Below are 17,956 nucleotides of genomic sequence, written 5' to 3' on the forward strand. Positions count from 1 at the left end.
TGTGTGTGTGTGTGTGTGTGTGTGTGTGTGTGTATATATATATATATATTATTATTATTATTATTATTATTATTATTATAAAGGGTAAAAATCATTAATACTTTCACCAGAGAGTCAGCGCAGTAATAAAAGTTTTATAGGTAAATTTTACAAATATTTTAATAATTATATACATAATTATAACAAGGGATTGGCTATAAGCCTCTCCATGCTCTAGAAAATTAGACGCCAAAAGACGCTATCACCGCCTTAACACACTGGGATGTAATCGGGCAAAAAAAAGATAATGAATTAAACTTTTGGTTAACCATGTTCATGATCCTGTTTCAAGCTTAAAGTAAAAGAAATATTACTTACTGCTATCATCAACAACGTTATTCCATAGTATAAATTTAGGAATATCTACACATACGCACACGAGCGGCGTCATCGTACAGCAAATATACGTACACACTCATAGTAAAGTGTTTTATTCTTGGAGTTTTTAAGGTGGTTATAGCTTCTTTCGGCGTCTATTTTTCCAGCGCGTGGGGAGGCTTGTAGCCAATCCCTTGTTATAATTATATAACATATTAATATATATATATCCAATATTTAATGCAGTCTTTTCGGTGACAGTTTAGTTCAGATGCGCATTATTGCTTGGGGCGCTAAGTTTTTTTTTTTGTTGGTGTTTTTTTTTAAGCAGTATAAATTTATATTAATCCTAGCCGGGAAACCGTTTATACTGAAACACAACTGAATATATTTTTTGTATTTAACATTGATTTCTTCAATTTATTCTTCTGAAGAAGTAGAAAACTCGATTAAATTGACCCCACTGTCTAACTTGTATTTATTTTAAGATACCAACTGCATGGTACTAATCTTAGTGGAATTTGAACCTAAGACGTAAACACTTAGATATTGCAAGGCTGTTTTAAATCTACACTGAAATATTTTTCATACCTCATACATTAAATATCGAACGATAGCAGGCATTTTCTCCGGTTGGTTTCAACTGTATTTCACTAACGAATGCCTGATCATGTACCTTTACAGCAAATGAATATTAACAAATCTATATTTGTAGATATGTAGAATAATTTTTCAACATACAAATAGAAATGATTTTAGGAAATTAATCAATTTTATTTTGCAAAAGGCATTTATTTGGCTTCAAATTTCAGTAAATCGCTCTGTACAGTTATTTAAATTATTAGTAAAAGTGAGAATTGAATTTTTTGATAATGATGATAGTTTTAATTTTCCATGATGGTTATCAATATTAGAGATTTGTTAGTAGTATAACAGAACGTTTGTTTGTAGTCGATGTCGGTCGTAAATTAAATTCTGATATATAAAGAATGTATTAAAAAATAAAAATCATACAACTTCAATAATACATAGAATTAATATAATTAAAATATAGAAAATAATTATGCACAATTAATTGAAATGTTCAACATGTTTTTTCTTATATAATTTCCGTTACACAGAGTCATGTCATATTTTTTTCGCCTTAAATTTAAATATGATTGAAAATTGTAATTAAATATTTTCAACGCTTAAAACAAAATTATAGAATTACGGTTGTACAAGATTTATTGACGCGTGTCAGTTATTTCCTGGATTTTGGTCTTATCAGATGCTCAATTAATCTGGTAAGGCACACTTCGATACATGAATCAAAGTATAAAAGAATGGAATTACGAAAAATAAAAAATTTAATTGTCGAAATTTAAATTGATACCAAAAAAGCAAATTCATATCAAATAAGATAAATATTCTTTTATCTAAAATATAAATAGAAGAAGAAGAAGAAGAAGAAGAAGAAGAAGAAGAAGAAGAAGAAGAAGAAGAAGAAGAAGAAGAAGAAGAAGAAGAAGAAGAAGAAGAAGAAGAAGAAAACATTTTTATGAAAAATACATTGAGGTTTTCGACATTAAACAAAGATCTTTATTGAGAATGTGTATTTCATCTGAGAGAAATCGATTTTGCACAAGACAAATTAAGAATTCATCTTCATCTTTTTTTTTTAATAAATTCCTCTAGACTGACATACCTTTATATATATATACATTTATAAACGAGAGGCTGACAGATGTGGCCATCACCAAATAATAATGTACTTGATTTATTTCCATGATTCTTCGTGAATCACAGAAACAAAATCATCTGGCATGATGTTGCTTTAAAATTGTCCGATCCCATATTTTACACATCTATATCACAGTTTAGATTTATGTACGGCAATAGGACGTGTTCCTGTTATAAACAAACATTGCTTGTCAATGTTAGTCTTTTTTTAATGTAGAGTCAGCAAAGTTCAAACCATTCTTCATATCATGCTAATATGCTCTCACAGAATTTATAGTATTATAGGCTTGAATGTCATATTTATTTATGTTTATTTCTAGATGTACGTAGCGATAAATTATATTGTTTCGAATATATAAAAGTTGCTTTATAGAGTTTATGGTGAACGAGCGAATGTTTTTTAGTCGGTGGTAATACAGATTATATACTTGTACCGTGGCTTTGAATCAAGAGAACTTACTAGTAGCACAATATGTAGACATAGAATATCTCTAAATACAGAAATGAGGATTACAGCCTATCAGTAAAAACAAAGTTTAAAGGGAAGACATATTAATAGGATTTATCAAGGTAAATTAATTAAGACAAATTCTATGCAACGTAAGGAACTTTTTCATGTTAGTCCAATCAGCTGACAGATGAGAATGTTTAGTATTTTATCAGATATTTTATATTTCTGCATTTAGTAGAGATTAGTGATGCCAGTAGACAGCAACAGCACACAGTAGCTCAATGACTTATTGTATCGAAAATATTTATTCATTTTAAAGAAACTACATATATATTCGCCAAAGACGAATAAATACGTTTAATGGAGTTGACAAAAATATCCTTTCCACAGCCAAATTAGATATTATTGAATGAAGTCTTAGAATAATATTCAACTAGCTTCAAGTGAAGTGAGCTGAAGTGAGGTTTCAAGGAGTTTCACTGATCACAATTTCAAATATAAAGAGTAGCTCATATGTTGTCACTACCTTCATTCCCTCAACCTCTGTAAACACACTTAAATCTCATCTTGATGCAGCCATATACATATGATGTTATGATGTAAACCAGAGCAGAACTGTAGATTTTGAATATTTCAATATGTTGCAGTAGTAGTAGTAGTAGTAGTAGTAGTAGTAGTAGTAGTAGTAGTAGTAGTAGTAGTAGTAGTAGTAGCAGTAATTTAGTTCAGAGATTTCCGTAGGAAAATAAACATTCTTGTGATACGTTACTGTTCTTCCATTTAATACAACGGGAACCGAAGAGAGGTGTTGTTTAGAGAAAAGAAATTATGGTTCCTTAATAAACTTGATTATAGAATATAAGTCACTGCATTGTTTAAAATGTCTATCTTGTATCAACAGCAACTTTGTTATAGCTTTCTTTATTTTATGTTGAGCCAGAGAAAATATATCATATGTATGTATTGAGATTTAAAATCGTTCAGAGTGAACCCTTTTCTTGTGGCTTTGATAAAGCTCTCTTGAAAGATACCTGGATTTGCCCCAGTAATAAGAGACCATGTCCATCGGCGGACTTTATAGCTAAAATTGCAGGTTAATAAACCATGCGTTTCTTTTATGAAATCGCTTTCTACAGCGTCACACACACACACACACACACACACTAATATGCGTATATGTGTATATGTGTAGTATATATATATATATATATATATATATATATATATATATATATATATATATATATGTATGTATGTATGCATGTATGTATGTATATGTATGTATGTATGTATGTATGTATGTACGTATGTATGCATGTATGCAGCGAGAGAGAGAGAATTAAAAAGAAGGTGAATATGTTTGGTTATTAACATAATTGTATATCAGTCTCGAGCCTTTCGGATGATAGCTTGACATTAAATTGATGTAGCGATCACTAAATGCAATTTATTAACCAAATAAATTCGTTACAAAAGACTAGATTATAACGTTGCAGTTTTATAAAATTATATGGTATAAAAAGAGTTGGTGAAGTGAAGTAAAAGCAATTTTCCGATAGAAAAATTGAATTTTCTATTGTAAACACAATAAATGCTGAAGTTTAATATCTTTAACGTGAAATTAGAGACAATAACAAACCCACATTGTACCGAATTAGTACATATTGCTACACACCACACCAATATATAGAAAGTGTATGTTATGTTCCTATACTCCTTCACTTTGTCTGTTGCTCTTAAATCTGTGTGAGTCTTTGTGTCTATAAAATTTCAGTTACATAATTTAAAACGAGTGAAATATTTTTGTCTTTATAGTCGTTTTTAGAATTGTTTTAGTGGCAGGTCATTTCTAAATGAGCTGATTCCTGATAGTAGAATATGTAACTCGAAGACATTAACACACCTTATTCTATTCTAATCACCTTGTACGAATAAAGAAGTGTGATTCTTTTATATTTATTGCTCAGACAAATTAAGAAGTTCCCCGCTGCAATTCACGCATGATTAGCCATATGGTTGTCAATAACGGCCATTTTCTGTTTGTAATCAATTCCCATTCTGGCAAGTGTTATAATGCAAAACGTAAGTTGTCGGATTCCCATTGAAGTTCTCACATTATAGACAGGCAACTAATGTCCACAAGGAAGATGCGAATGCCATTCACCTCCCTACATGTCCTTTTATGCTGAAATCAATATAAATATTTTTTACACGGTCAATACTTTTAGTGGAGTAAAGCCGACTGAATTGATCTAGTCAATATATTATATTTATTTTATCGATCCTGAATCGATAAAAAGCAAAGTCGATCTTAGGGAAATCTGAACAGTGACCACTGAAGCAGTGAACTACTTAAAGAACTACAATGAACGTTGGATGCTGCTTCAGTCTGCCTTTTTATCCTTTTCGGGGATCGATAAAATTCAATAACATACTAGATCGAATCAATCTATTATATTCTTGCTAAACTACAAAATATTAATTTTATACCTAGTCAAAAGAAATCAATATGATCATTATTTATGTCAACAAGCTAATAATCTTATGAACACCACATAACATATCCTTGTATGATATCTCCTTCACAACATTTATGAGGCACTAAATTATAACATGAAGAAATATATTGTTTAACGCGTGAAATGCGGTGTAACTTGTTGTACTCAAGTTCGAATTTATTTTCAAGATTTCTTTTTTTTTTTTTTGCCAAGGCAGTATAACAGAACATAGGAATTGAAGTTATTCAAGTTAGTGAGCGTGTGAGGTGAACATTTCATCTTCTGCACAAGACCAATGATCAAACAACTTATTTGTTATATATCTCAGTTCACCGAGCTGTAGACACGAGTAGAGAATGCTATATATTTCACGGCTTCAAGCGGTGTGTTTAATTGACAAGCCATATAAATTTCCGTGTTGAATTTTCTAGGAAATACTCCATTAAGTCGAAGACCTTCCTCTTGATGGTATACTTCAGCCAGATGTTATTATGTATTCATTCAATGACTATTCCTGTCTTTCATGTGGCATCTTAGACCCCCCCCCCCGCTCCACACCGATCTCCCCAAAAGAAAAAAACAACTCTACTCGCGTCTCATGGAAATGAAGTCGTTCAGAATTACACTCCAACATCTGATCTAAAATCATGCACTGTCTGCCTTTACAACAACAACAACAACTACTACTACTACTACTACTACTACTACTACTACTAATAATAATAATAATAATAATAATAATAATAATAATAATAATAATAATAACAACAACGATACTCAGAGATGGTTTGTCGCTATGTCCCCGCCCCATTTAGATATACCTAACTCATTCGTCCGACATACCCCGCTCTTAGCAGCCCCTGCCCACCGGCTCCTCTTCAGTATTGTTGTTCAGGAATTTCATGATTTATACATATTTCTTTAGTAATCGTCAAAGGACATCTCTCTCTCTCTCTCTCTCTCTCTCTCTCTCTCTCTCTTTCTGTCTTTCTTTCTCTATCTATTTCTCTACGCCCCTTCTCTCTCTCTCTCTCTCTCTCTCTCTCTTCTTTTTCTTCTCCTTTCTGCTATATTGTGTCCACTACAGCAATGTCTGCTATGTCCTCTACAGCAAACCCCTACACTGATGGGTGAGGATCAAAATCCTTCATCGGTCCTATAAACTGATGAGGGCCGGTTCCCCAGTTATCGTGATGCTTACATTCTCCACCGGGGGACGGGACACCAGTCCGTCGAAGACTTACTCAATTTTACAAGCTGAGTGGACTGAAGCAAAATGAAATGGACTGTTTTGCTCAAGGACACACTGCATCGCCTGCTCCAAAAATCGAAACCTTAATCGTACGCTCATGAGTTCAACACCCCAACCACTAAGCTACGCACCTCCACCCATACACTGTCCACAAAACACAGTCTGATCTCCGCGGAATATTCACTTCATAAATATCCTTCCCTGCACGTCTCCTGCTGTTGTCGTCTTCTAACTCTTCAAGAGGAACGCTGTGTCGTTGATATTGACATCGAAGAGCCAATTCGTTCGGAACCAACCATTAAACTCTTAAATGTGAAAGTTATTAACATGACTTTCCTATGACCAATTTTACCACTTCCTCACCGCCACCATCGGAAGGAACTCAACTCTTACAGATTTGCCAAGATCTGTTTTGGTTTCTTAGTTTTATGGCTTACTTTTATGTAATCTCATCACGGCACAACCAAATTCTTCTCTGTTCTTTTGTAGAAATCGTGTAGAAAACTGCGATATCATAAAATTGTTTTCTTTCACAAAATGCTGTTGTTTACATAAAAAAAGAATTCAGTTCGAAATCCTTTGTTGCCTATTATTTTTATGCGATATTATATTCTAAATTTACATTTTCTTCAAAAACCTAAAACCTATATGATGTCGACATTTAAATAACCAATAAATTCTTTCTTTATCTCTGTATCTGAATTATCTCTTTTGTTTCCTTTATCAGCTTTCTTTATAAGTTTTCTTCTGTCACTGAACGTTGTTGCTAAACCTTATTGCTGCTTCTATCCTTATCATATATCCTTACTTCTTAATTCACAGCAAGTCGCTACTTATTTTTAAACTTGGCAGATATCAGCCTTTTCGATATCATCTCATTTTATGCTGTTTTAGAGACATTTGTGTGTTTTTTTTTTTAGATCCATTTCTTTGACAATATACGCAATTAGATTTTTGTTCACTTTTATTTAAGTTTCCATCGTTTTTTTCTGGTTTCATTTTCTATTTTATATTGTTTTGACAGTTAATTTCAATACTTCTTAAAGTGTTTCTTGTTTATATTTGGTGCTTTTCCTTTTTCCGATTCACTCATAACCTTCAAGGTTTCAAGCGATCCTTTATTTGTTCATCACACATTCTCTTTCTTTCGTTTCCAATAAGGCGAAGGAACACTTTTTTAATATTAAATTCAGAATGAATTAAAGATCAATAATTTGTTTTTAATTTATTTCTTTGTCATTAGATTAATAAGCATGCATTCAAATGTTTCTTTGTAAAATATGCAGTTTTATAAACAGTTAGATTTATGATAAAAGCTGTAATTTCCTTAAATCCATAGAAAATATCGTTCATTTAAGATACTCGGAACATTTTCTATAATTTCGGCATTAAGATTAACAAGTTATATTTTCAAATTAACAAAACTCTAATAAAAGCTTCTTTTCAGTTCATTTTTCGTTTCCGGTTCTGCTTTGCATCAATGAAAAGAAACAGCATTTCTCACCGAAAAACCGTTTAAAATAACTATGAATGTTTTAATGAATGACATCCCAAATTCTAAATAAACCATTTGCATTAGCCTTATCTTTTTATTCTCTTTATTTTATTCATGTTTATCGTCATCTTATTACCATAACTAATAGTTATAGTTTAGATTAATGATTTGAGGCATACCTCAATAGCTGCATTTCTTATATCATATTCTATGTACACCTCGACAAATATTATATACACTTTAACTAAGTATTTTATACACCTCGTCATAAAGTATTGTATACTCGTTGCCATAATGTATTATATAAAGCTACCATAAAGAATATATACATTACCTTATCATAAAGTACAATAAACACCTCATAAAATATTGTAACTTATAAACTATTATACATACTTTGTCATAAAGTACTATATATACTTCATTAAAATAAATTATACACACCGTGCCAATAAAGAGTTATACACACCTTATCACAAAGTATTATACACACAATACTATAATGTATTATATAAATCTCATCGTAAAGTATAATAAACAACACAATATAAAGTATCATCTACACCGTATGATAAAGCATTATATACACCCTTATCGTTAAATATTATATACACTCTATCGTACAGTTTATATCACTTAATCACATGGCCGACCAGATTCTTGGCTGCTGTTATACATCGCAGGTCACAATGCGCTTTTCATTGGTCTAGCTTTCGAACAGACCGACGTTGCTTCCGATCGGAATGCCATTCCGTCACGGGGAAACTCATTTACAGTTGAGTGAAGAACCGAAGGAACGTGAAATGCAGTGTTTTGCTCAAGAACACAAGGAGCCGCTCGGTCTGGGAATCGAAACCCTTCATCCAGCGATCGTGAGTGTAACACCCTCACCACAAAACCACGCATGAGCACACATACAGTTTATCGCTATAAAACTTGGAAAATATGTATGTAATAATCATCTAAGTCTAATGAATGCCGTCTTTAAACATTTCTAGTGTCTGAAATTATTTTATATAACATACATGTCTTCATATATAATAGGTATCTTCCATCTTACCCAGCTTATTATTAAAGGTAACCTTTTTATTATCGTAGGCACCCTGCCTATTATTATTACTATTGTTATCGACACCCTATTTATTATTATAAGCAGCCTATTATTGTAGGTACCCTGTCTATTATTATAGGTACCCTGTGAATGACTTATGTAATTGTTTATGTGTCAAATCCATTTGCATCTACATTAGGAAGAACTGGAAAAGGACAAAATATCCACGAATGTTGTACTCACTTATTACAATCGACTGGTTTTATCTTCTACACTTAAGCATATTGTTTCACTATTCTATTTTTATAATTATTTGTAGCAAGGCATTGGTCTTGTGCAGTTAGAAAGCAAACCTACTGATTCTACTTTTAGTATAGAGATGATGAGCCATTAATGGTTTCTTTACTCCAACTTGCCCTCACTCTCTCTCTCTCTCTTTTTTTTTTCTCTTTCTCTCTCTCTCTCTATTGTCTTCTACACACTATTGGTCAATAAGTGCATTTCTCTCCGTTTTCTTTTTTCACCTTATATTTTGCATTTCCGCTTTTTATTTTTCTTAACATTTTCTTTTGTTTCTTTTTTTCTCTAAATCTTTTTCTTCGGCGAAGTTAGTTTCTAATTTGTAATTTATTCTTTCTTTATAAATAGTAAAAAAAAAGCACTTCCACATTTTCTTGCTACACTAATCAGTCTCCATTTGCTTGCTTCTAAACACATTCACCATCGCTCTGTGGTTACTTTACGTTGATAATTGTTTTTGTTTTCTACTAAAATCAGAATCAGTCCTTCCTGAGGAGTGTGGGGGGGGGCGTAATTATATTCTATTTATATCAGCTTGGAAGCGGTCGATTGCAACGCTATTAATTGTTATTTGTTCGTTTGTTTGTTTGATGTTTTCAGTCTGACCTCTTCCATTCAGTTCGAATTTATTATTCTGAAGTTTTACTGTATAACATCGATGGCAGGGATGTTTATAATGTTGAGATGTTAGCTTAGTTCTGAATCGTCCTCAATCTTTTAATGTATATCTCAGTCTCTCTCTCTCCTCTAAAACTCGTCTCTATTTCTTATAGGTTTTCTGTCCTCCAAAGTATTTGTTTGGATGATTCTGATCTAAATATCTCATTTTGGCGTCTGCGAATTCATTACCATTATTATCATTATCATCAGCGCCACCGTCGTCATCATCATCATCATCATCATCATAATAATAATAATATTTAACAACAGCAACTTTTCTTCTTCTTCCTCCTCTTCTTCTTCTTCTTCTTCTTCTTCTTCTTCTTCTTCTTCTTCTTCTTCTTCCCTTCGTTTTCTTGTTCTTTTTGGTGTTCTACTTTCTTTTACTTTTCTTTTTCGCATTATTATTATTATTATTATTATTATTATTATTATTATTATTATTATTATTATTATTATCAAGATGCCGAGCTGACAAAATCTTTAGTGGGCCGGACAAAATGCTTAGCGGCATTTCGTCCCTTCTCACATTCTGAGTTCAAATTCCGTCGGGTTCGACTTTGCTTTCATTCTTGCGAGGTCGATAAATTAAATACCAGTTAAGTACTGGCGTCGATGTAATCCACTTACCCGCTGCCCCAAAATTGGTCACCTTGTGTCAAATTTGAAATCCATATTATTATTATTATTGTCCAGTAGTTTTATTTTTATAACGTGCTTTCACTTCACTACCGAGCGCAGCTCTGTGCGCCTTGGGTATGTGCTGTGGTGCTCTTATGGTTACTGTATTGAAAGTGTTTTGCGTAGGATGTGTGCTGTGCCCAGTAGTGCAATTTTCTGTATGTTATATATATTTGTAAGTCCTGGTGTTTTTGTTATGCATTTATCTGAATATTTTTTTATTATACCTAAGGCACCTACTATGATAGGAATTGTTTCTGTTTTTAGATTCCAGATTCGAGTTACCTCTATTTCCAGGTCTTTGTATTTTGAAAGTTTTTCCATTTCTTTTAGAGAGACGTTGTCATCTGCTGGTATTGATACATCAATTAGAAAGCATTTTTTTTCTTCATGATCTTTGACAACTATATCTGGTCTATTTGCCTTAATTTTTCTATCTGTGTGTATTTATTGTCATATAAATGTTTAACATTTGGTAGATTGAGGCAAATTCCTGCGACATCATCTGCTACACATCCGTGTTGTTGGGGTGCGTGCAGCTCACTTCCCTTCTGTCGCGCCATGCAGAGTCCTGGCTATGAAGGGAATTTTCTCTCCATTTCTTCTTCAGTGTCTTTTGTAATTAAGTTTTCATGCTGTTTTTTTTTCTTTGCTTTTTCTTTGTCTCTCTCGCCATTTCTGCTATGTTGTCATCTGAGGTCAGTGTAGTTTGCTTCTGTTTTGTATTTTGTGGCTTCCATGTGTATAGAGAAAAGCGTTTCCTTTCTCATGTTGCTTTACTACATGCAGTAGTTTTCCTCTCTTTGTTTCTAAGTACTCTGCTAGTCCAACTGTTGTTATTTTATAGTAGTTTTCTATCTGTATCAGGCTACGACCTTCTTCTGAGTGGAGTAGATATATTCTGTCTGCGTCTGCTTGCGGGGGGGGGGGTGACTTTTAGTAGGTTTCTGGTTTTTCTATCTAGGTTTCTCAAGTCACTGATCTTCCAGTTTATTATGTTAAAGTTGTAATTTATGTCAAGTATGGATAGCGTGTTTATCCCTATTAACTAATTTTTAGTATTAAGTTCAATATTTAATATAAGTTTAACTCCTCAGTAATACCCTCTCCTAATTTTCTCTTTTATTTCTGTGTGTTGTATTTCAGCTGTTTCTTCTATTAATTGATATTTGAAGGCGGCTAGCTGGTAGAAACGTTAGCACGCCAGGCAAAATGCTTAGCGGTATTTCATCTGCCTTTACGTTCTGAGCTCAAATTTCGCCGAGGTCGATTTTGCCTTTCATCCTTTCGGGGTCGATAAATTAAGTACCAGTTACGCACCCGGGTCGATGTAATCGACTTAATCCGTTCGTCTGTTCTTGTTTGTTCCCTCTATGTTTAGCCCCTTGTGGGCAATAACGAAATAGGTATTTCGTCTGCCTTTACGTTCTGAGCTCAAATTTCGCCGAGGTCTATTTTGCCTTTCATCCTTTTGGGAGTCTATAAATTAAGTACCAGCTGCGTACTGGGGTCGATCTAATCGACTGGCCCTCCCCCAAAATTTTCGGGCTTTGTACCTAGAGTAGAAAAGGATATTTGTATGAGCAGTTGTGGTCTAATTCTCTAATTTCTGTGTCTATTTCGATGCAGTGTTTTCAGTGTTGAATAGTTTGCTTCTTCTCAGTGTAACTCTGGCACATTTCTCCGGCTCCATGCTCATTCCGATGCCATTGCTTATAGATAAAAACTCGCCTTTATTTCTTTTCGAAGTTTTATTACCGAGCATATCTGACGTGTTGCATTTTATATATATTATATATATATTATTATTATTATTATTTGTCTCGTTTAATTTGTTTAAACACTGCGTGTTCTTAGTTGGCTTGTTTATGTACGAAATGTACGGGTGCATATGTGGATCATATAAACATTACATTGATGTATATTTGTGTAGAAATGAGACTATATGTACGATTATTATTTGTGATTATTATTATTATTGTTGTTGTTGTTGTTATTGTTGTTTTACATCTCAAAACGTTCGGTCTTGTTTGTTTTGATAGATTCTGTGAGAGCGGACAGCAGCCTGTAGCCCAGAGGTCTCACGGGGTCTCTTTCCGCACAGAGACCCTTATTATTATTATTATTATTATTATTATTATTATTATTATTATTATTATTATTATTATTAAGGCGATGAATCGACAGAATAGTTAGCACGCCAGCGAAATGCTTAGCGGCTTTTGTTCCGTTTTTACGTTCTGAGTTCGAATTCCTCCAAGGTCGACTATTTTCTTCCATCCTTTCGTGTTGGGGGTCGATAAAATAAATCCAAGTTGAATACTAGCCTCGATGTGTTCGATTTTCTGGTTCCCCCAGAAATTGTTAGCCTTGTGGCAAAATTTGAAACCAGTAGTAGTAGTAGTAGTAGTAGTAGTAGTAGTAGTAGTAGTAGTAGTAGTAGTAGCAGCAGCAGCAGTAGCAGCAGCAGCAGCAGCAGCAGCAGCAGCAGCAGTAGTAGTAGTAGTAGTAGTAGTAGTAGTAGTCTTGAATATTCACGCAAAGAGACTCCTATGTCGAAACTTTTGCGGAGTGATTCATATCCCGATTACTTAATACAAGCGTACAAGGATGGCCTTCATTTCGCAACGAAAGGTTTTGGAATACTTCCCTGTGTACCCTATAACACTGGGTGGGAAAAAATTTTGTCGAAGTATTATTTTACTGTGTATATTTCTGCCATCGGCTATTTTGAAATATTAACTCGCATTCCAAGATGGCTGCCTCTCAAATAGCGACATAAGATGCACATTGCCTGATCAACGTAAACAAACGCACCTCCAATTATTTTCATACCCGAAATTGTATTTAGGAGAAAAGAAACAGAAAATGTAAAACTTAACCAAACCAACAGAGCTGGCAGTTGTAGAATATGAAACAAAATAAAATATAGTATTACAAACATTATTTGGATGAAGAAAACAGCATAAACAGTAAGAACTACACCGATTGCGCCACGTACAACAAAATTAGTTTATCTATTGCAGACCTTGGGATAATAATGAGCTCTTTTGTACGAGTCATATAAAAGACATGTTTGGACGGTGTACAGAAAGTTACCCAAGAAAGGTCGGCGAAGTTAGTATACCAGTTTTGGGGGGTTTTCTTTTCAGATGTGAAAACCGTTTCTATATCCCTTCGACAGAAGAGTCGTTTGGAAATCTGAATAATGTGTGGCCTCCACGATAGAAATATAGCATTTGAAAGCGTGTACGTTTTATTTTAAAACGATTATTTAATATTTGATTACTTCAAGGCTGCAGAAGATGACTGCAACACGGAAAAAAACAACGATAAGCCCACCCTAAGATAAACATGGAAAACAATAGTAAGAACTTTAAAAGGAAGAGAATCAAAAAATTAATACAAACAGGCAGAAGCATCAAACATCTAACCGTTACTAATAAGAGCAATAAAAGCATTTTTATAAGCATTGCTCATGAGAAGATGCTTGGTAGATTTCGAGGACGAGAGAAAGAATATAAGAGCAATATGTCATACAAACTGGTACATATTTCCAAAGTAATTGACGGGCGAAAGAATCATTACCATAGCTTTGCTTTATGAAATTCAGAGTGAGATTTCAATGAATCTTCAAAGGTTCCTCTAAACAGCAATGAATGACATATTTAATCACAAAAGTCACGACTCGAAACATTGATAGCCCCTTTGATCCCTAATGCGTAAGCACTGATGCGGTGCAGTTGAGAAAATACATAAACAGAAGACACAGAAGAATTTGTGTTCGGGTGTGGTTTCTAAAGTCATGAGCCCTCTCATCAAAAGACCACGAAGTTATTCTCGACCTGTACCACGTTGCAGAAGTAGAGAGAAAACAATTCCACTGATGTTACAGGACAGAAAATCCTGTCGCTAGGTGTGCAGCAGTAAGAAACTTTTGAGATCCTCATTACAGTGAGGCCCAGTGGAATATCTTCTGTCTGTTTAGAGATTTTTCAACTCAGGCTCGGGCCTAGGTTTCTAATCACAGATGGGGGTGATTGTAGTTTCTATGGATATAAACAGTTCCTTTATTGGGCTTACCGTAAGTGTGGCATTTGCCCGCTCTCAAGCCTGGGATCATATCCAAGGGTTTAAATTGGTCAAATTGGAGATAAAGAGGCATTAGCGAGGAAGTACATTTACCAAGAAATTAGTATATATATATGTGTGTGTGTGTGTGTGTGTGTGTGTGTGTAAAGTAACAAACTAAACAAAGAACTACCTTCAAAGAGGGGTGTAAAACATCCAAGCCACTTGTACGTCAATCGAGTACCACATAAGTAGGGATATAATGCAAATTACAAACAAAAAACTATGTAGAGAGATACAATTTACAATCCAATAATTCATTTATATTATAGTATAGCATAATATACTATGAATATAATATAAGATATGAAAACATTAAAAAATCATTATGCCACCCTACCATGTGTGATACCCAGTGGGGGCTCGAAAATTAAATTAGCGAGGGTGCTGCTTCGGAAAATTTTTAACCGTTGTTTTAATATTGTGTAAAAGGAAACAAACATATAAAAAGAAAATTTATACATAAACTTGATCGGTTCACATTTTAGCCACTGCCGGTCAGCGACGGTATTTAATTTGTTCACTGAACACCGCCGCGAATTCCCCCTTTGTTTTTCAAAAATCTCCCCTCCTACATCACAAAATAAGGGGAGAAATGTGCTCTATTTTTCAAATCTTTCCAAGAACACTGAAGCTGGAAGCAGGATAATAATCTAATTCTACACTTTATCACCTTCAAGAACATTAACAGGTTTTTAAGCACAATACACCGGAGTCAAAAAGAAACACTGCCTTTCACCAGAACACCAGGGTCGGCACTGTGGTTCACGAAGTGCTCTCTCTCTCTCTCTCTCTCTCTCTCTCTCTCTCTCTCTCTCTCTCTCTCTCTCTCTCTCTCTCTCTCTCTCTCTCTCTCTCTCTCTCTCACACACACACACACACACACTCTCTCTCTCTTTCTCCTTAGCACGAAGTTTCCTATGTCGGACATGTGAGCATGCGCACAACTGCGAAACACCGCGTCGATGCAACTGTGAAACGCACAGTTCTATACAAGTATTTTTATATTTTTTTCATAAACTAGGAGATGGCTACTGTCATTAAGCTTAAGGATTATATAATATACAAGTATAAAGAAAGAATTAAAGAAAAAAAGGACTCATATTGAATGTTATCGATAATATCGTGTCAAAATAGGGGGTGCTGCAGTTCCGCAGTGCCTATACCCCCCACCCAGCTGGTGATACCCAACTGACGTCGTTAAAATATACTAGACCGCAGCCTGCATGCAGCCATCATTCTGTACGAGCACGTGGACCTCAGAGTAAAAAAAATAGCTTGCATAGCTTTCACAGTATTAATATCACGTGATCTGAACCGACCAATTGAGATCTTGCACCTAAAGGCCAGATTACATTTGCCTCATTCGACTCCGGACATTTGACCAGATGAACATATATTACGGGCCTACCAAACTTTAAGTGAAGTGGAGCTGAGTTAAACTGTTATTATATATATACACATACATACATACATATCGATAGATAGATAGATAGATAGATAGATAGTTAGATAGATAGATAGATAGATAGATAGATAGATAGATAGATAGATAGACATACAGATAGATAGATAGATAGATAGATAGATAGATAGATAGATAGATAGATAACTTTCTTTTATTAGCCACACAGTGCTGCACACGGAGGGGACAGATACAACTGTAGAGCTTTTCTTTTAAAAAAATAAAATAAAAGTAAAAAATTTTAAAACTCCGATCAAAAGGGATCGGTAGGGGCAAAAAAAAAGGGGGGGTATCGTATATCACAGAAAATGTCAATTGTGTAAAATGGGGTAACATTAGGTTTATCCATGGAGAGGAAAGCCTACGGAAAAGACCATGGTAACCTCAGCAGGGAATAGACACATGAGAGCGAAGTGCTCTCTCTCTTTTTTTAAATTTTTTTTTTCTCGATTTATAGGATAATGCTCAAAGAGGTATCGTCACTCGCACGCACCATCTTTGCTACATTCACCCACAGGTTTAGTTTGATACAGAATATAAACAGCGTTTAATCATTTATAAATTATCGTAAATATATTCTTGTATTATGAACATTTGAAAACGGATATGATCCTATAAAAATTAACCGGCAAAATTGTCATTTTATGCAAGCCTGAATAGGTTATTTTTCATACAATTCTTTTGCAATATATTGCATTTTTCTCTGTTTATTGAATACGTAGAACCTCGAATTACTTAGTAAAATGTGAAAGAAATTCCAAATACAGTTTTCTTTCATGACAGTAACAATATAATCGTTACAACGTAAAATTATTTTTTGGAAATATGTTCACACTATGAAACATACAATGGAAAAACGTTGAAACCTAAACAAGGTTTCATCTAAGATGGCGTCTCTTTCAAAGGAACCAGGCTATTTTCGTCTACAATTCTTTGTTATTATTTGAAAGCTTAAATATATATCCGTTGGTTTTATAAATTTATTTTGGTAATTTTACAAATATATTTGTGTATTACAAATTCGTTCCACATCGAAATTATATATAGAAAGTAAAAAAAAGAACTAGCAATATTTCTTTCCGAAACTTCCATGGAAATGGATAACATGAAAAGAAAATGTCCAGAATATTTTTGTTCTCCTTTCCTCAACCAATCATACAAATAAGAAATTTTTTTTCATCTTGCATATTTTATTTACTATTTTACAATTTTCTAAACGAAAATTTGATTGTAGATGATTTTCTTTCAGTCAGTCGATGAATTACAGTTAGTTTGTTCTGAAGACTAAACTCCAATTAGATAATATCAACACAAATAAAACGTGTCAACGATGAAAAAAAAATATCTGTAAGATTTTTTTTTTTCGGAAAATAAAATACTTTCACAATACAGTTAGATTTATGTGCGTTCGCATGTGTACATCCGTGTGCATACGTACGTTTGCACACATACACACACACATGGGGTTTTAACATGTTTCTTGCAAGTAGTTTTAATATATGTACGTATGCATTCACGCACACACACATCTAAAAGTAAATTGTGCGTATATATGAATGTATTCATGTATGTTGCTATTTGCATATATATATATATATATATATATATATATGAATTTGCGGTGGCGGGCATCTGGATTTGTAGTGGTGGAGATGTAAATCTCAGTATATGTGTAAGTTGGCTTTATCAGTGTGTTGAATGCATCTGTGGATTTGTTTTAGATTGCTTTTTCTTTCTTGTGTGTGTGCGTATGTGTGTGTGTGTGCGTGTTTTCAGTTGCTCGAGTTGATTAGAACAAAGATAAGTTTTCGTTTTCTCTACAACCCCCAACCCAACCCCGTCTCTCTCTTTATTCCTCCACCCCTACCCCTGTCTTTCTCTCTCTTCCCCACA

This window comes from Octopus bimaculoides, chromosome 6 (assembly GCF_001194135.2).
Source record: "Octopus bimaculoides isolate UCB-OBI-ISO-001 chromosome 6, ASM119413v2, whole genome shotgun sequence".
NCBI lineage: Eukaryota > Metazoa > Mollusca > Cephalopoda > Octopoda > Octopodidae > Octopus > Octopus bimaculoides.